Here is a 23,915-nt window from a genome sequence, read left to right as displayed (position 1 = left end):
AAAGAAGGAGAGTTTTAGCTCAGTTGGCTTTGTTTCTTCACTTGTGTGCAAAAGATAAACTTTTCCTACCTAGAACACACAGCCTTTGCTCATGGAAGAGTTGAATCCACCAGATTCTGACTTTGAACAACAGAAGCAATAAATGGGATCTGTGTTAAATGGGAGGGGAAAAAAAACCCAAACAGTATAATTTTTCACGTATCTGATTAAGGGAAGGTTTAATGCATCCATGAATCACTTTCTAAGCCTATTATGAATTCAAAGGTAAAGATTTTTAATAATGGTAAGGTCAGGAAGTGTGAGACTAAGGCTTACGCCATAAACTTTTTTGCCTCTGTGTTACCGCCATGTGAGGACCTCGCTTGTGTCCTAAGCCGTGTGAATATTTTATATAAAAAATACTGGGGTTGGGGGTTACCTGGAAAAGTAGTGTCTCTCATTTTATAGGAAAGGAAGTATTGACAAAAAAAGTTTAGCTATATGCCATATATGTTATCCTTCCTTTGTACTTCCTATTATTAAATTCTTTAAAACTTTTTAAATTTCTTTTTTTTTAATTTCCCCTTTTTAAATTTTGTAGCTTTAGTGAGTTTGACATTAACTCATATGTGTGTATTCTGCAAATGGTCTTTGAATAAATACATAATAGAGAGGACATGATCCCTACCCTGAACTCACTGAGTGGCGACCCAAAGTGTCATGATCTTCAAGAAACGACACAGCCTTTCATTTTGAGCAAAGAGTATGCTGAAACAGGCTGACAGCCTGGCACCACGTTTCCTAAAGCTTCTACGTTAAAAAGGGCTGCCAACTGCATCTTTTAGCCTGTAAAGACAAGACTCTCAGGGGAAAAAAAAAAAAAAAAACAATCAGTAACCAACAGCATTTCAAACAGAGCTGCTTCTCTCTCTTACACACAAATGAATAACTGGTGACCAGGAGGGATTCTTCAAGTTTGGCTGACACAGTCCTGCCTCACTGCAGCATTTAAGGTGTCCCTGAGGTATGACGAGGTGTGTATAAAATCTAGATGCTGCCATTTCCTGAGTGCCTGCCTCATGGCAGGTACTCATGTGAGATACTTGATCCATGTGTCTCATCTGATCTTCAGAATGGCACTGCCATGTGGGCTGTGCCACCCCATGGCTAAAGACCTGAGGGATCCTGAAAGCTCAGGTGACAGAATCACACAGCTAGCTGGTAAGAACTTAGACCTGGACTCAGCCCTGGCTCCAAAATCCATGGTTTGCCCTTATTCTGCCTCTCAGAGCCACTGCTAATAGCAATATCGTATCTAGCTCTTCAAAGTGATTTTAACTCTGAGCCAGGAGCAAGTGCAGGTAGCCAGACCAGCCTGGAGGATGGATTCCCATTTTCTCCCAACAGAAGCAGCCAGATGCCATATCTTGTCTGACAATCCCAAGACATAAGATTCCCTATAAGAAACCTGTCTGGCTTCCTTCAAATCGTGTTGAAGTTTCTCCCACCAATAACTTGAAAGTTGTACGCTGACTGTGCTCCTGTGTCAGACGCCACCCTAACACAATGATTTGAAAATCACTTTTCCTTCCCCTTGGTTATTACAGGAGTGTGTTGAAAATCATCCATATTCGATGTGATCATACTGCCACGTCACCATGTTTCCCTCACATTTATATGTAAGGACATGGTTATTTTTTAAAAAGCCTGTACACATCATGATTTTGTCAGGATGGTCCCTTTTAGAGACCAGAAGACTGAGCCCTAGCAAGTGACAAGTGATGGGTTACACGGCTGGTAAATGGAGGGGGCAGGAGCAGGACCCCATCACTTAACCCCTAGACAAGTGTTCCTTCCGCTTATGCCAGGCAGTTGAAAATTCTCAACCATATCATGTGCTTCTCATCTTTTCCCTGAAAAATCACAAGGTAGCATGATGCTATCTGGCCTATCGCTGTAAATATTTTAGCATTTAAATGAGAAGGAGAAATGAAGAGAGAAAATGTTTCCGTAGAGATGTTTTGCAGAGATAGAGTTCTTGGTCTCCATCCAAAGATCTTCAGCATTTAATAAGGCTATTGTCCACAAGTTGGTACACGGCTCAGCAAGGAGCTGCTAGCTGTTTGGCGGGCCCAGTCTCCATCAAGGTCCCCAGGGAGTAACAGGGAGGAGAGCTGGGTGCTGGTAGAAGCTGCGTTCTGGTCCTGGTTCTTGGCCCCCTCAGCCTTGAGCTGTACTAGCTTGGAAATGTAGGTAGTAATTCCTATTTTGCCCATCTCACAGAGCTGTTTTTGAGACTCCAGAGAGGCAATATATTGAAGATTCCTTGAAAACCATTCATATGACATGCCATACCAACATAAGGGATTAATATTAATATTATTAATGCCTCACAGATTCCATGGCACCGAGAAAATAATAGAATTGGAAGAACGTGCTACACGGGGAGTTGGTTAGGGCAGCCTTTACTCTAAATTACATTGGCTTTTCCCTATTCTCTTAAATCAAAAATGAGGGAAATATTTATTCTACAGGCCTGTAGGAGGAAAAGATAATATAAAATGAAATGTCAGTGAAGGACCTAGAGTGGTACTCAGTAAACATCTGGCCACTTTTCCAGAACTTTCTATGATGAAAGCCACCTCATCAGAGAGCCTGTCGGGTGACCCCGGAGAGGATAGCAAGGGTTCTACTTATTTGTTACTATTTCTGTCATTCTAGGTTTCCTCCACTTCCTGTAAGCCCACAGGAACAGTAGAGCTATTCATCAGAGAGCAAGCCCATGGCTCCCTCTCTCCAAAGGTCAGCTACATGGGGGCGGTGGCACAAATATTTGGGGAATTATTTAGTGATGGAGGGCCCTATATCACTGGAACTGAGCTGATTCATTTATTTCCTCCATGGGTCCCACTGCCACCACATTACAGGTCCCAACCTACATTCCCAGCCTCCTTCCCCACACATGTCCCTCGTCCTGGACTTCCTGGAAGACTTGCCCAGAACTAAGCATGCCAGCCAGCACTGGGATATAAACACAGATTCTCTCCCCACTCCTCCCCTCACCCCAAGTATTCTTCTTAACCATGTTATGAGAATTCTTCTCTGGCTGTATATGTTTGGTTTAGGTCCCTGGAAGCCTTAATTATGGTTGCTCAGCATCCACCCAACAGCATGACTTCAGTTACTAATCCCTTTACCTGGTCAGTGAAAGGCCACATCAGTTAGGCTGCAGGATTGAGAAGAAGGCTGAGCTCCAGACATAAAAATCCCAGTGCCCCTATCTTCTCATCACACTTTCTGCCCTGGAATTATGAGACCCTCACAAGCACATCACTCTGTTTGGTCCTGTTCCTTCACTCCCTCCAGCCCTCCTGAGGGAGAACTTCAGGATGATATTTATTTAGGACGATTGTGCCAACCTCTTCAAACACTGCCGTAAGGTGTTTGAAATAAAATGTGTAATTATGGGAGTGGAAAGCTCCATCTGATTCCAAACAAACCTCACGTTCCCCTGGCTATAATTAGAGAGCAAGGCTTGCAGTGCACATTTTCCCATGAAAGTCAGTTCAAGTTAGACCTCTGCTCTTAGAGAGAGACTCCTGGAAGTGGAGACTGTAATGAATGGTACCACCTCAGCCCCCTTCCCAATTCAAAAGAGACTGTCCATTAGCCTTCATGGAACCTCCAGGACAAAATACATACAAGGAACTAAGGTTTGGAGTTTGGGATAATAGTTATCGGATGTATTTGTCTCTGAACAGGGGGGACAGATTAGAGCAAGGAAGGAAAGACATCCACAGAAACTCACAGACCAGAGCGTGCAGAAGTAAAAACCGTCTCTTCAATGCCTGCCCAGCCTAAACGAGAAACCCCGCAGCTTTGGATAAAATTAGACATTGTTTTGAATAATCTCACAGGTCCCTGCAACTTAAAATCCATAGTAACAGGAGTAGAAGTGAGGTGGCTGAGGGCTCCTAGGCTTTCCTATTTTGAGGACTGTCCCTGTGAATCCTCTCCAAACTGTGAATTTCCCTACTGCCCTTGGAGGGCTTTTGTAATTAGGCATATTTAGCTGTACCATGTTATACTGCTACAGGAAGAATCCCATTTGTCAGCAGTTTTAAACTTTGCTAAATAAAGGCTTATTGGCAAACGGCAGCGAACACTCTGATAATGACCCAACTTTAGAAAACACACACCCTGCTGTGTTGTATTCAAGCCACAGTTCTATTGAAATAAAAAAGAGAGACAATGCCTGCTTTCAGACGCTAGAAATCCTTTGTATTCCAATAAAAGTCTAAATTAATGTTTTAAAAGGTTATTGCTATTTTTTCCCACTTAGCTGGCATCATTTATAAGTCCTATTTAGACAAGGTCCTACGTTATTTTACTATTTCTTTTTGCACAAAGGCTAGTATTTGATGGCGTTAGATCATCAGCTTCTGGTTTTCATTAGACAAACCTGAAATACCCTATTATTAAGATTAAACAAAAAAATAGTTGTTTTCTTATTCTAAAACCTATTATTTTGAGGCTACTCTGACCAGAGGAAAATAAATCAGCTTTGCAAACCCTGACAGAGAGATACTTCAAGAGAGCAACCTAACCTCATCCCTGCTGCATTTAAGTTGCTTTTGTATATGCAGTCCCTTCCTTGTACTGAGCCTGGGAAAGAGGAATAATTTAATTCTTTGACGTTTGCAATACTTTATTACGAGAGGATTTTCAAAGTGCAAAGCATAGGGCAAAAGACAATGTTCGCCTACATAATTTATTCAGCATCCTGGTAAGGTACCCCTGAGGATCCGCAATAAAATGCCACTCAGGCACAAGGGTCATGAGGTCTTTCCATCTCCATGTTACTTCTAGTTGGCCTGGTGTTTACTCAACATGTCACTGACTGCGCCATCAGCAAAGTGAGGGGTAGCCTCAGTAGCCTAATGGGAAAAAGAAGTCAAGTTAGCAGTCACCCATCAGAACTGACTGTTTAAATAGAAACCTGGGCCACTTCTGATTTCTCCCTAGTAGAGCAGAAATCTTCTAATACATTGGGCATCTCACGTGGACTCTTCCTCCTTATTCTTACTGGTCCATTGGGCCTTAACTTAGAAGTCATCTCTCCAGGACACCTACCCCAGCCTACCAAAGAGAAGTGAGGTGGCCCCTCCCATGTGCTTGTAAACTATAATACTCCTCATCATACCATATTGTGATCATCTCTTGGACTTGGTGGTTTCTCACCCTGGACCATGAGCAGCATGATGTGAGGAATCGTATTGTTTTTCACGTCTCTATTTACCACAGCAAGCCTGCTGCATGCCACGTCCCAGGTGCTTAGTAAACGTTGATGAAATTAATATCTCCTCATGTCAGCTTTCTTGGTTGTTCCATTGGCCTTGCCACTTTCCTCCATTTCTGCCGCAGATTGCTGTAATGATGGCTACCCCTGCCCAAGCGGCGGCCCCATTGGTGACATTGGCCAGAGGGCCACCTCGTCATCAAGATGGCCCGTGCTCTGTGTTGATGGTGCACCCCCTGCTGATGCCCAAGCCCTCATCCTGAAGATGCATCATTTTGTTCTTTTGCTTATTTCCTGTGTCTTTGTACCACAACCCTCATTTCTTTTTTTTATTTAAACTCAGTTAGCCAACATCTTTAGTTTCAGGGGTAGAGTTCAGTAATTTACCAGTTGCATATAATACCAGGTGCTCATCCCATCACATGTCCCCCTTAATGCCCATTACCCAGTTCCCAGTTCCCCTGTCCCCCATCTACCTCCCCTCCAGTGACCCTCAGTTTGTTTTCTAGAGTTGAGTCTCTCACGATTGGTCTCCCTCTCTGATTTCTTCCCATTCATTTTTCCCTCCCTTCTCTTATCCTCTGCACTATTTCTTATATTCCACGTATGAGTGAAGCCATATGATAATTGCCTTTCTCTGATTGACATTTCACTCAGCATGATACCCGCCAGTTCCGTCCACATCAATGTAAATAGCAGGTATTCATCCGTTCTGATGCCTGAGTAATATTCCATTGTATATAGAGAGCACATCTTGTTTACCCATTCATCTGTTGAAGGCCATTGTGCCTTCTTCCACAGTTTGGCTATTGTGGACATTGCTGCTGTGAACATTGGGGTGCAGGTGCCCCTTCGGATCACTGCATTTGTATCTTTGGGGTAAATACCTAGTAATGCAATTGCTGGGTCATAGGGTGGTTCTATTTTTAACTTCTTGAGGAACATCCATACTGTTTTCCAGAGTGGCTGTACCAGAGGTTGCATTACAGTCCTCATTTCTAGAACATTTTAGGCATGACCCTCAGGTGGTGGTAGGGAAGGCAATCTGAGGCTCAGAGGTGTGCCATACTCAGAATCACCCCTTCCTCTATTAGTAGGCTCAGACTCATGTACCTTGGTTCTCATCCTGGAGAATGAGTTTTTTCTCACGGTACTCTTTGGCTTCTCATTTAAATGGACCTTAGTGAGATCTCCATTCCCTATGTCCATTTGATATACCCAAATATATCCAATTGTGAGGTGAAGCACAATGGCAGCTCTAGCTGGAGCCTCTCCTACTCTGAAGAACTGTCTATCAGCAAACTTTTGCTCCCTTGCATTTCAGGAGAAATGTCAAGGGTTCTGGTAGGATTTCCATATAAACCACAGGGCATGCAACTAAATTTGAATACCTGATGAGCAAAGAAAAGAACAAGTATGTCCCAAATATTGCACAGGATGTCCTGTACTAAGAAAGCGCCGCATTTCAGCCCCAAACTGAAATTATTTATATTTTAATAAATTGTCAACAGTACGGTTAAATCAAGCTGGATGTTCTGAGTCATATTTATACTTAAAAAAAATCACACGTTGCTTATGTGTAATTCAAATTTAACTGGATGGCCTGTATTTTTCTTTGCTACATCTAGCAACCCTAGGCCAGAGTCAAAGGCATTAAACAGCCATTTGAAGGACTGAGACAGCGATGTTCCCAGTGTGTTCCTAAAATGGCAGTTCCTAGGGTGACCCTTGATGGAACAGATGGAACTATCGAGTGCATGTGGCCTCTTGGATCCACAGACTTACCCTGATAGAGACGTCTCTCTAGATCTTAGAGGGAGGACAAGTCACCAAATAAGCAATTTCTGCACACTGGATATCTTACATGGGTATCTTAAGTGAAAGGTCTTTGGAGAAATACTGAACTGCAAGAGTGAGAAAAGTCCAGAGGTTCCATCTGGCAGCCCTTCTTCAGGCTGCCTTGGAGTGGAGTTGAGAACCGTTACTTTACAAATGAGGTCTGGTTTAAAATCGGAAAAACTCAGGGAGTAGCTTCTGAGACTGTGCTCAGAGAGAGTCCCAAAGCCATAGTCTTGTCTTTTGCTATCCATTCTGCCCTCAGGATTGGCTTGGAACCATCTCAGCCTGTTTGTATGGGCACTTCAGCCCCAGACTAAGGCTCTCATGGAGGGCAATGAGGGGATTTTCATTTCATCCCTTATTCCTCATCTACCTGGGCTTATTTTAAACCATTGTGGATTGGGGGCACCTGGGTGGCTCAGTTGGTTAAGCATCTTCCTTTGGCTCAAGTCGTGATTACAGGGTCCTGGAATTGAGCCCCATGTCAGGCTCCCTCCTCAGCGGGGAGTTTGCCTCTTTCCCTCTCTCTGCTCCTCCCTTCCCACTCATGCTGTCTGTCTGTCTCTCTCTCTCTTTCTAATAAATAGATAAAATCTTTTTAAAAATAAACTATTGAGGTTTGAATAACGAACAAGAAAAATACAAATTGTCAACAGTATGGTGAAACCAAGCCAGGACAAGGACTTGAAAATCAGTTCACATTAACAGGGTAGACTCTTCATTTTCTTCCCTCAGTCCTGGCTTTTGTGCCTGCCACGAGTCTAATGAAGTCCCAGATGAACCATGCCAATGCCTGAGCACTTGTAACAAAACAAGGGGAGATTAAGAGGGATGAAGTCATCTGTGGAGGCAAGGAGCAATTAACCACATGAAGAAGGTGAAACATCCTCAATGATAAGCCTCAGCAGCAATTTACTCAGGTTTGGGAACTTTTTGTTCTGAAGATTATTAGTAAGTTTTCCTAGTTTTCTGCAGCTTCCTTCATTCAATAGAATGTCTTTTTTTAAAGACAGAATTATGCAAGCATTACTGCCCACATACCCAGGACTTTCTTGCATCATAGAAATTAGATATGGGTTGAAAGAAAGGGAATAGGCAACAGAGACAGAAATTTCAAAGGCCCTTGATGGTGGCCTCTGCTTGAGCATTTCATATTATTTTGCTTTTTGCCATCATCTGGAATTGGCCTGAGACTGAACTTCTGGTGGTTCTGAAAGACAATAGTTGCTGCTGACCAACATGATTATGCTTAGGTGAAGGGAAGATGTGGGCTACTCCCTGCTGTCAAGTTACCTTTCTCTTGGGTCCAGAGATTCTTGTGGGGCACCAGAGTGGCTCAGTCAGTTAAGCATCCAACTCTTGATTTTAGCTCAGGTCATGATCTCAGAGTCATGAGGTGGATCCCTCAGTATGGGAGATTCTCTCTCCCTCTGCCCCTCCTCCACAACCCCCACCCCCACCCCCACTCACGTATGCTTTCTCTAAAAATAAAGATTCTCTCTCTTTCCCTCTGCCCCTCCCTACCCCTTTCCTGCACCCTCTCTCTCTCTTTAAAAAAAAAATAATCTTGTGATTCTTTTTTTTGCTTTAACTGTAGTTGATAATTCTTGCGATTCTTGGTAAAGATTTTTTTTTAAGATTTATTTATTTATTCATGATAGACATAGAGAAAGAGAGAGGCAGAGACACAGGAGGAGGGAGAAGCAGGCTCCATGCCGGAAGCGTGACGTGGGACTCGATCCTGGGACTCGATCCCGGGACTCCAGGTTCGTGCCCTGGGCCAAAGGCAGGTGCTAAACCGCTGAGCCACCCAGCGATCCCCCTTGGTAAAGAATTTAACATGGTTGGGTCATTCAGTGGTTGGGCACCTGCCTATGGCTCAGGTTGTGATCCTGGAGCGCGGGATCAAGTCCTGCTCTAGGCTTCACGCAGGGAGCCTGCTTCTCTGTCTGCCTGTGTCTCTGCCTCTCTCTCTGTGTCTCTCCTGAATAAATGAATAAAATATTTTAAAAAGTAACATAATTGGAGATTTATCATTCTCTTTTACATACCAAGACAAAGGAATTGTTATTTATTCAATATTTGGGATAGTGGTCACTAGATACCGCTGTCTTTTAACCACTGGTGGTGGGCGATAGGCCTAATGTATCTGATCTGTGTACAGATTAGTTCTGTGTTAGCTAATTAGTTCTGTGTTCTGCTAACACAAAACTAATTTGGTCCATAGTACATTATAAACAGATATGAAAGAAAGTTTTGCAGGAACATGGTTCTGGCATATTTCCCTTTTAAGGATCTATAAGCATCAAATGACTTACTCTAAGCAACAGAAGTTACAGAATAACTAAATAATTATTTTCAATCACACTGGAAGTACTATGTAAAAAAAAAAAAATGTTACCAACTACTTTTCACTTCCTTGGGAGACTGAAGAAAAAACTATTTAAATTTTAGAATGAGTTGTGCAGTCTCCTTGCTATGAGCATTTTATGGTAGAGGCCAAGACTCTTCCCCAAGTGTTTGAGAAGAGTAAGGAGGGGACTCTGAGATTCAGATCAAGCACCTAGAATAGTGTAAAATTTTCAGGAGGATTCGCTGGTCCCACTGGTCTCTAACAGGAAAACTCCTTGGGGCCTCCCTAGACTTTGGTTCAGAGGTTATTCTAGCTCAGGCATCTCCTAGTGAGGATGCATTATCCACCCCATCCCCTGGTAGTTCAGCCAGCAACATTATTCACCAACTCCCCCATCTTTCTCAACCTCCCCTGAACACTGGCTGACCACGTGGGAGGAAAGAAAACAGGAAGACTGAAATAAGATCTCCCATTAGCAGCCATTAGGAGTTCCACATTCATAGCTCAGCAGCCACTGAAATAGATTTTTCATAAATTTCCTGAGTAGCCTTGTGGAACCCAAGATAAAGAGTGGTTATTTTGCTCCCTTTTTTACAGATGGCATAAATAACTTCCTTGGCCATAAGCGTTAGAGTCAGGAATGGAACAAAAATCTCCTGGTCCAGGGACAGTAACATGAGCTCAGGTGGCTTCCTGGAAATTAGCACTTGAAGAGACTGAGGAGCAGGTTTCAGGGATAGAGCAAGCTAATAGGGGTATCAGCATGGGAAAAGTATATTTTTCTTCATTTTTATGAATTCCATTTTGATTCACTTTACCACTTTGAAGGGGGGTGACATCTTTGATTGCAACAGAAGGACCTTAAGTCATATAAAAAGAAGACTCTTGTGTTTTTATTAACCTAGATTAAGGGCTTCTTTTGATCCTAATAAATCCAAGTTGGGTAACATGTAGCATGGTCATTTCCTAATTGTTCTATTCAAAACAGAAATGACAGAGACCAAAGAGCAGTTCCATAGACACTACCTTGATGAACGTAGGAATACTCTGGGGGAAAGGATGGAAAAGGGAGTTATTTCATGGAAAGAGACTGCCTTTTGATTGGCTCATAAAAAAGATGGTTAAAAAATAGAATAACCAGCTATCAAAGGCCAATATAGTTAATAATTTGCAGATTTAACCCAATTCAGATTTTCTAATTTGCTCACGATAATACACATTATCCAGGTGATTAATATTAATATACTGTAAACACCCACACAGTTTCCACCTCCCTTCTTGGCCCTGCACACGCACGCACACAGATGCATGTGTTGTACAGGCTGCATGTTAAAATGGAGACTGAGTGGTCAGTGAGTTTATGGCCAGTACAATACTTGTTATTCTTCTTCTATCTGAGAGGCCAGAAACAAAGGAATTCCAGAGCTTAGATCATGTGAGGGAACTCTTTCTGGCTCCCAGTAAATGTGTCCTCTAGTTCTCAAAATGCACAGGCTAAAGTAAACGTAGACTTTTATCCAAAGTCTGCTGGGAAAACAAAGGAATTAGGTTTTCCCTAAAGATTTTCCTAAACCAGTCAGATTTACTCCTTTTGATCCAGGCATATTAGAGAGAGCAAGAGAAATTTAGTTTGCAGAATTACTATTTTAAACAAAGGCCCAAAACAGTGGTGTCTGTGAAGTCTTCTCATTCCTCTCCAGTAACTGAGAGGTAATTGGAATTGTTTCCAGTGAAAACGGTTAATTTGATTTCACCCTGCAATTCAGTAGTACGTCCTTTAGACTTGATTTCTATGATATTAGAGTATATACAACATTTCCTTTCCTTTTAACCCGGTTTCCACTTAACAGTGTTCTGTGTATCTGCGATCTGCACCATGGCCTGCCTGAACTCACATGGAAAATTGATGGCTCTGAACGACAATTGTAGTTGAGCTTCGCTGATGGCACTTTTTAAAAACAGCAGTGGAAAAAAATAACCGGGCACCAGTCAGATGTGATTTTTGGCAGACACTTCACCCAAGCTGCTCAGGGTATCCCCAGAAATTATAAACCCTCAAAGGTGTTCAGGGTGGAGTAAATAGAGCAAGACACAATTATTTGAATGTTCATCCTCTGGATGCAGTTCTCCTCTCCTCAAGTCTGTAGTAACAAGGATATCCATCTAAGTGAAAGGTCAGCTTTGAAGTAAGTATAAAGTTATTTACAGGAAATGAAGCAGAAAGCAGGCTTTCACGCATTTTGAAATGTCTCTATTATTTAGGAGAAAATGAACTGTGTCATCAGTCCAAAGAAAAACAAATGCCTACCTTCTTATATTATTAAATAAACACCTACCATACCAGAAGTATGCTAGTAACTCTGAAATTTTAAATTCACCGATGTCTGTTTTCCTCAACTTTGCATGTGCAAGCAGGAAATAAACAAGTGTGAATTAAGGCTCTAAGTAAATATGTAGCAGTTGTAGTTTGGGGGGAGATGGGGAAGACTGCCAAGAAGAGATAATCATCACGGGCTTTTTTTTTCCCCCCAGTATGGGATGCTAACTAGACATTTGTGATAACTACATAATCAACAACATCTTTAAATATTTAATTTCTTGTCAGTTGTTATCTAAATTGACTTCAACTCATGTTTATGTAAGTGTGTATGTACTCCATATACACATATAACTAGATCTGTCAGAGGGAAGTGGCAAATTGAAGCAATTAGGTGGCTCATTCTGCAGGGACAAAGGAGGAAGAGGAGAAATCCGATGATGAGGGAAAGGAAAATTGAGAAAATTGTAACTTACCGCATAGATTTATATTTAGAGGTAGTTTGGACTTCCTCAAATGATATGTCTTGGACTGTGAGTCTTGGACTCCTTCCTACCTCAGCAATGGATTCCTAGCTGTGTTCAGATGGTCACATAAGTGAGTTTAACTGGCACCTTAGTGCAGGACTTCCCAGTTCCCTGTTCGCCCTCACTTAATGAGATTACTTACCAAAGTTTAGTTCATACAGGTATCCTCTAAGTACCTACTGTGTCCCAGACCCTTGGAGAGCTGCAGGGGGTTCACACTTCATTTCGATATAACCTGTAAAGTGTTTTCTTATTAAAATGATCCCCTAGTCTGATGCCCAAAGTAGTAACAGAAAGGTAAAATGCAGTACAAGACCTCTGGCTTATACATTCCGTTGCCTGACACCAGGGTCTTCTGAGATCAGGTGAGCATGGTGGGATTAATTTGGCCAACAGACCTTATCTGGTCTGCACACCCCCCACCTGGCCAAGCCTCTGCCCCAGTGGGCATCTCCACAGCTCCCACCTCCCAGATGGTACAAGTGGTACCCACTGGCGCTGCACCTGGAGGTATGACCCCACAGGGCCTACCCTCCATCCAGATTGTCCAGACTCTGCCCGCAGTCCAGCTGGTGCATACGTTTTGAGGAGAACCACTGGGACTTAAATGTGCCCTACACAGAGACCCCAACTCGCTGGGCTGGGCTGGGCTAGAGGGAGGGGAGCTGCAGGCTGGGCTTGCTAATAAAAAAGAAAAAAAAAAAAAGGAAAGGATTCTCCAAGGTCCTGTGGCAGAAAAACACTGTCCCATGGTGACTGAACACTGAAGTGTAAGGATCAAGAAGACTTGGGTTACAAGGTCTGCATCTTTCATCCCTTCTTCCCCAAACCCCAGCCCTGGACATCACAGAAGGAGGATCACATTGTTCAGAGGATGGGTGCTCTGATTCAGACATGTATGTCAAGATAAGGAATTAAGTGCACCATCCTGAGCAGCAAGCCAGAAAAATCACTCCTTCAGGGTTGGAAAGAACTTGCCAGTTCCCATTGGTTTCCAATGGGAGAGCTACACACATCATTTAAAAAGCTGACCTTTAAGTAAGTATGCAGTTACCTTTTTATCCCCAGCACACACCATAGAACCATTGCCATTATTTTAAAAAGTTAAAAGGACGTGGATTAAAACCTCGTTTCTGCCACCTACTCGCTGAGTGAACTTGAGACAATTATTTGACATCTCTAAGTATCAGCTCCCTTTAAAGGTGTAGTAATAGTAAAACCTAACTCATAGGCCTGGTGTGAGGATGAAATGAGATTGCATACATACATTTTTGTGGCAATATCTGGCATCAGGTAAATGTTCATTAAGTGCTAACCATTATTATCACCCCTACTTCTAACTTGGGCAGGGCAACCCGACAGGCTGCAGAGCCTATGGACCTAATGCCTTGCACATGCCTGAAACCCAGATTATAGAAGAAACCCTTGCTGTTTATTCTAATACACGATATAGTGGCAAATAAGGAAACAGCAGTCAGCGGTATTTGTGACTTTCCATGGTAACCATTTCTGTTTACCCCTCTTAGCTGGAGGAAATGAAAGCAGTATTGGCTGAATTAGTTGGAACATGCCATTCAGTTTTTACCACAATGTGGTAAGAATAGGGAATATGATTATAAAACTTCTATGTATCAAGTACTTGGAAATGTCAAACAGAATTTGGGGAAAAGAAGGATAGATTAATTTACATATAGCAAAACTTTGTTGACTCAGTTTTTATTTCACTATAATATTTGGACAAGAGTTTGGCTGACTTTAAATATATAATAAGCATGATTTTCTATGCAAATAATTCCAGAACCTTAAAGTACTTGGAACCTTTAACCTGGTAGTAGAGGAGGATGATAAATAAATAAAGTATTTATAGTTTGTAATAAGGGCTCTCAAGAGGGTAAATTGGGCCTTGTGTCCTGCCACTTACTAGCTATATGATCTTAAGTCACAGATCCATAGAATAATAGAATTTGAAGTCATCTTAGAGATACATTACAAAGGCTTGATGGACTACAAAATACTAAACAAACAGATGATTATTGATAAATATCATAATACCAAATTATAAACTATTCTTACCTGGTAATGTAAGCAGCCTTTAAAGACTTCTATTAAACACTCATATTTCTCATTTGAAGTGCAATACATCCCATAAAAACATAAAACCCATTTCATTAGATATTCTATATTTTAACATTTTCATAATTTAAAACTGTTTTTCTGCCAAGTGGACTGAGCTAGTCTTTTGTAGGGAAAAGAATCAAGGTGTTTAATGGGTGTATGGGCCAGCCCTCATAGGCAAATGGTTGAAGAATAACAGATTTAGGTGCTTCTGAAACATTAAAATCAACAAGAATATAATAATGAAGATGAATACAAAAAAATTAGAAAATGCAACAAATATTTTCCTTTTAAAATGTATTGAGCTGCTTTTGCACAGGTGGTACTCCACAAAAATTGAAATCAGAATATAGACCTCTAGGAAACTGAGACAACAACATAGTTATCTCATTATTAATAGAACTGTTCCTTATAATGGCTCTCTTACGGTTTTTTTCACATGCTCAATACTGAAATTAAAAGTTCTTCCATTTGATAGGAAATATTCCATTAAACATCAAATACATACATATCTTCACTCCTCTTCATTTAAAATTCTGAGTGTAATTGCATATTCACGGAGCTTAATTAATGTCTGTGAAATGCTTTAAGTACATTGGATGAAAATGATTAAGGAACATCTTTATCCAGGAGAGCCCACTTGAGGCTGTTTTGTCTTACCGATCTTATACCTCCTGACAGGACGTCATGCGTATAGAAGGCACTCACTACATATGATTGGATCATATGTAATCCTTCAGTAGTCAGATTTCAATTTTTACTCTAAGATCTTTTCCACAGGCATCGCAGAGTAGCAGTATCTTGGGCATGATCATCATGTCTCAGCATTTAATGGAAGTGCTGTCAGGCTTTCAGAACTGATACACACTAACAAACACAGAAGAGACTGATGTATAAACCCAAATACCAGTTTGGAACTTTACAGTGAGAACGGTCACATTTAGCAGGCCAGAATACCCAAATGCACTGATGAATTTATCCTTTCCTACACGTAGGGAGACAAATTACAAGCTAAGTTGCTTGTCATAAGGAATCTGAACCAAGGTATTTGGTAGAAACATTGCCGTGTCTCTTGTCGGAAAGCTAAAAGTATGCCATCTCCATCTCTCCTATAGGTTTTTGTGTGCAGTGTGGGGGTAGCAACTATCTATGGACAGTGCTGGGACACAGTAACAGGTCACTATTCTTTGAGAGCCCCCTTTTTTGTTGTTGTCATGCTGACCGTCATTCATGTATTGTCTCTTCGAAGCAGGTAAAATCAAATAACTAGGCAGTAGCTTTATATGTACAAAAGTGACTGTGCTCTCCTGCTTATACCTGATCTCTAAATTGAAATGTGGTTGATGCTGAAGTAGAGTCACTAGGGCATAGACTCTGGCAAACTACTGTCCATCTTGCTCACCTCTGAATCCCTGGCACCTTGCAGAAATTCGGTCACACGATAGATTCTCAATAAATAGCTATAGAAGAAATGAATGAATAGGTAAGTTACTATTACAAATGCCTGACCCCATTCTGTATATTCATTTTTTACCTAATTTCCTGCTCAGAAGCTAACTTTTTGGAGCTCATTTTCTATAAATGACATGACTGAGAGAAAAATATGTATGTGTGAGTGCTATTAACTACACATTCCATTCCTTTGCCAGATATGTGATTCTTGCCTACCAGGAAACTTTAACCTTAAAGTGTACAATTGGTTGGTTTTTAGTATATTTTAAAAATGGTGCCACTATCACCGCCATCTAATTCCAGAGTATTTGAAACCCCATGCCCAGTAGGAGGCACTTCCCATGTCCCCTTTCTTTGGATTCTTGCAATTACTAATCTACTTTCTCGTTCGGTGAATTTGCTTATTCTGAGGATTTCATATAAATGCAATCATAAATGCATAGTTTATCTTGGAGAGTGTTCCATGTACACTTGAGAAGAAGATGTGTTCTGCTGTTGTGCGGGGTGTTGTGCATACATCAATTCAGTTTGGTTGGTTGCCAGTTTTATTCAAGTATGCTGCTCTCTGGTTGGTCATCTGTTTATTCTATCCATCATTAAAAGTGGGGTAATGAAGTTTCAAACTATTGTCATTGGGTTGTCTGTTTCACCCTACTGTTGGTTTTTCTATTGTCTATCTTGAGTCTGTTTTTTAGGTGTATATATATTTATAATTGTTAGGACTTCTAGACAGAGGGAACCTTTTATCATTCTTTGCCTTTGCCTTTACTTATGCTGGTCTCTTTTCCAGGCATGTCCTAGGAATACCTTTTCATCTCTACTCTGCTGAAATTTTACCATTCTCCAAGACGCATCTTGGATGCTGTTTATTCTGAAGTAGTTCTAAGTCTTTCTGGTAGTTCTGCTCACTCCTATTTTCATGTATCTTTACCCCTGTTATGGAATCTGTTTTTGTTTCTCTATTCCTAATTAAAGAGACTGTTCTAACTTTGTATCTATTCCATACCTATTATAGTAGGTATTTAATACATATTTATTTTTTAAAAAGATTTTATTTATTTATTTGACAGAGAGAGAGAGAGAGTACAAGCAGGGGGAGTGGGAGAGGGAGAAGCAGATTGCCCGCTGAGCAAGGAGCCCAATGTAGGACTTAATTCCAGGTTCCTGGGATCCTGACCTGAGCCAAGGGCAGATGCTTAACCAACTGAGCCACCCTGGGACCCCTACTAAATATTTCTAACATCAAAAAGAGAGTAGCCTTGTTTGAGTGATCCTGATGATTGGTGTAAGATAGTGGATAAAAGTCACAAGGAAGTATATTTTAAAGAACTATATTTTAAAGAACCTTAAGATTTTTTTCCCCTTGTAGAGGAATCTCAAGCTTTGAATGGAGGGATGGCAGATGTTCTAACCTCAGCAAATTATCCTTAAACGCAACTGAAATCCAAGTTAGAGATCTTACTTCATTTTTCATGTCCCTGGATTGGACTCTTTCTCCAAGATTAAAACAGCAAGCTATGGTACATATCATGGCTTGGCAAACTTAGAGCATTTTGGAATCCTCTTACTTTCCCCTCTCTAACTTCTGGCCAAATGCAAGATTGTGATGAGGCATGAAGTAGAGAAAGCTGTTGAGTGAGGAAGAAGAAAAAAGTGTTGCATATCCCTCTTGGGTTTCTGAACCAAGTTATGATTTCACTAGAGAAAAATGACATTCTATTGGAAGTCCTCTTTAAAAAGGGGTCTGTGGCTTAATGATGTAGGTGGCTCCTTGGGCTTAGCCTTCTGCACAATAATCCCTACACGGGAGAATTGGCAGCCATCCTCCTATTTGGAGTCCAGATAGTCCAAAATTGCAATATTCCACAAGCTTATGTCTCCTATAACCATAGGACATTTGATCTGCCCATTATCTTGCTCACTTATGCTCTTGGAATCATTATAAATTATCTGGGATATTATGAGCTTGAGATAATCGCTTCATACTCTTCAGTGGCGATGTTATCTAAGAAGATAACATCTATTACACTCAGTAGTTCTTAGCCTTGGCTAATCATTAAAACCATCTGGGGAACTTTAAAAATTACTAATAGCTGGGTCCCACCCCCAGGAATCTTAGTGTAGTTTATCTGGATGGCAACACACCTGTGAGGATTTTCAAAAGTTCCCCTAGATGATTCTAATGCACAACAAAGGATGAGAATAATGATCTAGAACAGTGGTTCTCATTGTGTGGGCCAGCATCAGCATCACCAAAAAACTTGTTAGAAAGGCCAGTGCCCAGGCCTCACCCTAGACACTAAATCAGAAACTCTGGGCTGGGGCCCAGCACCCTGCTTAAAAAGCCCTGTGGGTGATTTTGATGTACTCTAAAGTTCGAGAACCACTGGTCTAGAATGAAGAGACTCCTCTTTACTCATTTCAAGAATGTTTTTTTGGAAAGGGTAAGTGGGAATTGAATCAACTCAGTGTGTGAGGTGGGGGTTGTGTTCCATTTTACAGGCTGGTAGAGAGTAATGTAAATCTATAGTTCTCACATAGTGGTTTCCTTACATTCCCTTTCTCCAAGTATAACAATTGGTAAGTCTTGAATTAAATACTGTGTATTTGTACCATGTAGATAGTTAATCTAAATAATGTATAGCACTTCACCCCACCAAAAAAGAAAAAAAATTCCCAACAATGGATTGTCCTAAAAAATAAAAAATACACTAAAGAGGTGCCTGGGTGGCTCAGTTGGTTAAGCATCTGCCTTCAGCTCAGGTCATGATCCCAGGGTCCTGGGATGGAACTCCACATTGGACTTCCTGCTCAGTGGGAGTCTGCTTCTCTCTCTCAAATAAAGTCTTAAAAAAAAAAATACACCATAATGTAAAATGTCAGCTGGCACCATTTGAGAAGGAGGCCCCATGTTTTACATAAATAACAATTTCAGACCTCATACCTACTCAAACCAGTGGAATTCTGGTTTTCCCTGAGCTGACTGATTTGGTTTTGATTTGTGCTTCATTCATTCTTAAAGAGTAAATAAAGATGAGTCTAATGCTATTTTGCCCTGGGATGAAGACATTTCATGAACTCCACATCTGAGTTATTTACTTGTTTATTATTTGTCTTCTGTTGTTTGCCTTGTGGGAATTGTCACTTGAAACCACAATCCTACAAAAGGTATTGGAGGAGGCTAGGAGCAGCAGGCCGATGTGCCTGATGAATGGGAAGGAAGCTGCATAAAATCTTAGCATCCGCCCACTCTCAAGCCTGTGTGAGCAAGACCGATCTTTTGCCTGTCAAGCAAGAAGATGGTGCAGAAGCACTTCAGAGTTGATGTATATGGTGATTCAAAAAAAAAAAAAATGATGAAGCAAACTAGGATCTTACTACTCAATATGTGATGTGCGGACCGGCAGCCCTGGTTGGACCTGGGAGCTCTCTAGAAACCCAGAATCTCGGGCCCATCTCCCCGCTGCTGAATAGAATCTGCAGGCCAGCAAGAGCTCCAGGTGACTCGTGTGGCGTGACAATTTGAGAAGCACGGGAGGTTATTTCATGTAATGATGTCACTTTTCTTCTTCTTGGCCTATGAGAAGAGAACACCCTGCTTCTAAAGCAGGCAGCTTGTCCTCCTCCACCATTCTGACGTTTCCAGTGGAAACAATAAGGGTCACTGGGAGGGGAAATCAGCAGGAATAGCTGACCAAGGAAGGAAGTTTAGGTTGAATAAAGGTTTGGTTCATTTTTATAGCCCCTAGAGGAAGAACAATACTGTACAGAAGCTGTTAATGATGGGCTGGATTCGAAGGCAGTAACCTGTGCCAAAATCCAAATGTGTTTTTACTCTAAACTTCCCTCCAGATGTCCAGTTATATTGCAGAATTTCCAGCTGGTAAGAACCCCACAGAAGTGGCTGTTCCCTAAAATACATTTAAATATAAAATACATCTATATTAACTTTATTTTCAATTTCTTCTGCTCTTCTAATAATTTCATTAACTTTCATTAGGCAGCAAATTATTTGGTGCTGATTGAAAATGTCTAGTTGACCTTGATGGAGAGATTTTAGCAGAGATTGTGCTCTGTTTAACAGCTCACACAGGTAACTATGGCAACTCTCCATTTCAGTTATGAACATGTCATACAAATCCTAAGTGAAAACAGCTTCAACCTATCAGTCCTCTTTAATAAGTAATCCAATAATAGTGGACCATTCAACCCAGAGAAAAGGCTTTCTCTTAACTGAGCAATAATTGAAATGGCACCAAGCAGGGAGAGCTGTAGTCTTAACATTATTGGCCAGCCCATTAGCATGATTTCCCTGTGTGTTGTTCAACAAATAACCCATCTACTTTATTTCTTTTTTTAAAGATTTTATTTGACAAAGAGAGGGAGAGGGAGAGAGCACAAGCAGGGGGAGCAGCAGACAGTGGGAGAGGCAGAGGAAGAAGCAGGCTCCCCACTAAGGGGCAAGACGTGAGGCTCAATCCCAGGACCCCAGGATCACCACATGAGCCAAAGGCAGATGCTTAACCAACTGAGCCACCGGGCACCCCTAACCCATCCACTTTAAACAGATGAAGAGGGGTAGCTCAGGTGGCTCAGCGGTTTAGCGCCAACTTTAGCCCAGGGTGTGATCCTGGAGACCTGGGATTGAGTCAGTCCCACGTTGGGCTCCCTGCGTGGAGCCTGCTTCTCCCTTTGCCTGTGTCTCTGCCTCTCTCTGTGTGTGTCTCTCATGAATAAATAAATAAATAATTTAAAAAAAGAAACAGATGAAGAGAAAGCACATGTAACTGCGCAGGTAATTCTGCACACCTGTATTCTATTCCATTCAAGTGAGCCTTAAAAAAGGTTTCAATAGCCAAACTGTGGGAGGAGCCTCGGTGTCCATCGAAAGATGAATGGATAAAGAAGATGTGGTCTATGTATACAACGGAATATTCCTCAGCCATTAGACACGACAAATACCCACCATTTGCTTCGACGTGGATGGAACTGGAGGGTATTATGCTGAGTGAAATAAGTCAATCGGAGAAGGACAAACATTATATGGTCTCATTCATTTGGGGAATATAAATAATAGTGAAAGGGAATAGAAGGGAAGGGAGAAGAAATGTGTGGGAAATATCAGAAAGGGAGACAGAACGTAGACTCCTAACCCTGGGAAACGAACTAGGGGTGGTGGAAGGGGAGGAGGGCGGAGGGTGGGGGTGAATGGGTGTCGGGCACTGAGGGGGACACTTGATGGGATGAGCACTGGGTGTTATTCTGTATGTTGGTAAATTGAACACCAATAAAAAATAAATTTATTATTTAAAAAAAAACAACAAAGTAAAGACTAAAAAAAAAAGGTTTCAGGAAACAGTGGGTGTGGCTTCCCTAATTTGCCCATGGACGCTGAGAGTCAGCAAGAGATTAGGAGGCAGGCAGCCCGCATCCCAGGTGGCTCAGCGGTTTAGCGCCTGCCTTTGGCCTGGGGTGTGATCCTGGGGACCTGGGATTGAGTTCCGCGTCGGGCTCCCTGCATGGAGCCTGCTTCTCTGCCTGTGTCTCTGCCTCTCTCTTCCCTCTCTCTGTCTTTCATGAATGGATGAATAAATCTTTAAAAAAAGAGAGAGAGATGAGGAGGCTGCTTGCTCTCTGGCGGCACATAGGAACCGGGTTTGAAATCACTGCACTGACCTTCCTCCTCAAGCCCTTTCCGCCCCTGGCCACCATTCACTTCCCTGTGTCCTTACCCATGCACACCATTGTCAGGCTCAGCCACCTGCTCGGTGGCTCCCCATTGCCCCACAATACAATGTCCACGTGGCATGCAAGGCATGGTCTGCCCTCTGCCTACCTGGTGCCCTAGCACAGGGACCATATACCCCATAACCTGGTTTTACTGATTCTCACATATTCCCGGCATCCTCATTCCTCTGTGAGTCACTTGTGCCCATCCTTACCTTGAGCTGATCTCTTGGTCCCCCAGACTGGAATCCTTCTGGCTCAGCCCAAATGGGATTGGCCTCTGGGAAGCTCTTCCTAATCACCCTCATCAGAATTAGATCCTTGCCCTGTCTTCCAGGTACATGGGGTTTATGCCTCTGTTGCAGCATTGGCTGTGAGCTGACTTCTGTGGGGGTGAGGCTGTGAGGGCCATAGGGATAGGGACTGGGTCTGTGTTGTGCCATCTTCAGGGCCTCACGTGGGGGGCCAGTGCACAAGGGCCACTTGGTTAGTATCTGCCGAATGAATGAATGAATGAGTGAATGTGTAAATTAGGTTTATATTGTATCCCTGCAGGGATTATATATTCTTCTCCACACTTTCCAAGTTCTTCCCAGTCTCCAGGGTGTAACTCAAGCACAATATAACTGTCAGATGCCTTCTCTAATTTTCAGTCTAAAATAACTTCTCGGCCCAAAACCCTGACACGGTACTTGCTTTCTCTCCTGCTCCTTTTAGCTGGTTTCACTTCTCTCATAACATTTTACCTCTATTCCCACACAGTTAATCAATTCACCTAGCCTCTAGGTTGCCGCTGACCAGGGCTCACATGCTGGGCCCCTCGGACCTCCCTACATAAGAGCCTGGCCCCCACAGATGCTCCTGTAGGGCTCACAAGTCCATCTCTCAGTAGAAACATTCCTCTCTGAAGGAAGGCTTTTCCTGGTGTCCCGTGAAGGGCTCTACCTGAAGTCTGAGCCCCATCTCTGCACATGAGCTAGAAGTCTCTGTAGGCTGGAGATGGCCGTGGGCCTCTGTGCACCAGCACAGCCAAACTAGAACCTATGCCCCTTGCTTCCTAGCAGGTAATCATCCTTTTAAAAAAAACACCTCAATCCCTTATTTTTCTCTTCAGCCTCATGGCCTGCCTCCCATCATTGCCTGGCCTCATAGAGTATAAGAAAAAAGCCAATCTGGAATATGACAAGGAAAGGAAGGAGGAGATGATTAAGGGCCTCATTTTATGCTTCTCTCGCTGAAGGACCTTTACTCATTGCCTCTCACTTCACCATTAGTAACATGTCAAGGGCTGCTGGAGGTCATAAATAACACAAACTGTTCATGACACAGAGAATAGACAGATAGTACTGATTCATTTAGGATTTCAAAATGTGTGTGCCAAGTCAGCATGTGCCCTGGGGAACCTGCTGGGGCCTCCCCTGTGCACAGCCTGGAGCCCAGGGAGACCGGACATGCAGAGGTGAGAGCTTTCTTGCAGGAAATGGGCATTGGCCCAGTTGGGGTTGGAACCTGCCACCACCTGCAGCTGCCCATCATGTTAGAAGCGGCCTTCCTACCTGTCCTGCCTCTTCTTCCATCAACTCCCCAGAGCCCAAGCCTTGGACAACAGAAGTATTTCTGCACCGTGTCTGTGCCTTGTGACTCCGGGGCCTCACAGCCTAAAGGTCATCCTGTATAAGGCAATGTGCTGCTGCTCCAAGAGCCATAAACAGTCCCTGTTCAGTGTCTATCTCTCCTCTCTGTTTATTCGCTTCCCTGTCCTCCCCCCCCCCCCCCCGCTCCCCAAGGAATCTGGATAAATAATGAACTTTCCAGGTCATCCAAGGGCAGCTCATTAACCCCCTTAGGAAAAGCCAGCAATGACATTTCTTCTTCCTAAGTGGTGGCTTAATGGCCACAGGCAGATAATGCTTTATCAAGAGGCAATCGTTGAATAATAAAATGGGGCTCCTGTGATACGTAATCATGGATCCAAATTCTTGGCCAGGGGTGGCAGAAGAGGAAACAAGGAAGGAAAAGAAGCCCAGGATCGAGAGTATCTTTAGAAAGCTACATCTGAGCTTCACACACAGCAGCTGCTTTTAGCAAACCATGGAAGGTTTAGTGTTTGTTTTCTGGTTTCACATTTACTCTTCTAAGTCCTGCAACCCCCCCTCCTTCCCCCCACCCCTCAGGTCCTTTCACTAAATGTATGCACATGTACGCGTGCGCAGCCTCTTCCCTCTCTGATTCCCCCTCCTTCCCCCTTGCTCTCATTCACACACGTGTTTGACTTAGAATAGACAAAATCATTGTGATGATGAGAAG

General features: G+C 42.5%; 1 protein-coding gene and 1 long non-coding RNA gene across 4 annotated transcripts in view; one reads left to right on the top strand and one right to left on the bottom strand.

Moving 5' to 3' along the window:
* Positions 1–23,915, top strand: part of MAML2 (mastermind like transcriptional coactivator 2) — a 343,746-nt gene that overhangs the window by 180,759 nt on the left and 139,072 nt on the right. The gene's annotated exons all lie outside the window — the stretch shown is intronic.
* The window catches only part of LOC144295107 (uncharacterized), a 41,742-nt gene continuing 22,563 nt past the window's right edge, over positions 4,737–23,915 (bottom strand). Inside the window, exon 3 of the long non-coding RNA XR_013362526.1 lies at positions 4,737–4,916. This is a non-coding gene — a long non-coding RNA (uncharacterized LOC144295107). The remainder of the gene's footprint in view (positions 4,917–23,915) is intronic.

The sequence above is a fragment of the Canis aureus genome, chromosome 23, assembly GCF_053574225.1.
Source record: "Canis aureus isolate CA01 chromosome 23, VMU_Caureus_v.1.0, whole genome shotgun sequence".
Classification (NCBI taxonomy): domain Eukaryota; kingdom Metazoa; phylum Chordata; class Mammalia; order Carnivora; family Canidae; genus Canis; species Canis aureus.
The sequence above is the reverse complement of the archived record's forward strand: the minus strand, read 5'-3'. Positions and strand labels throughout refer to the sequence as shown.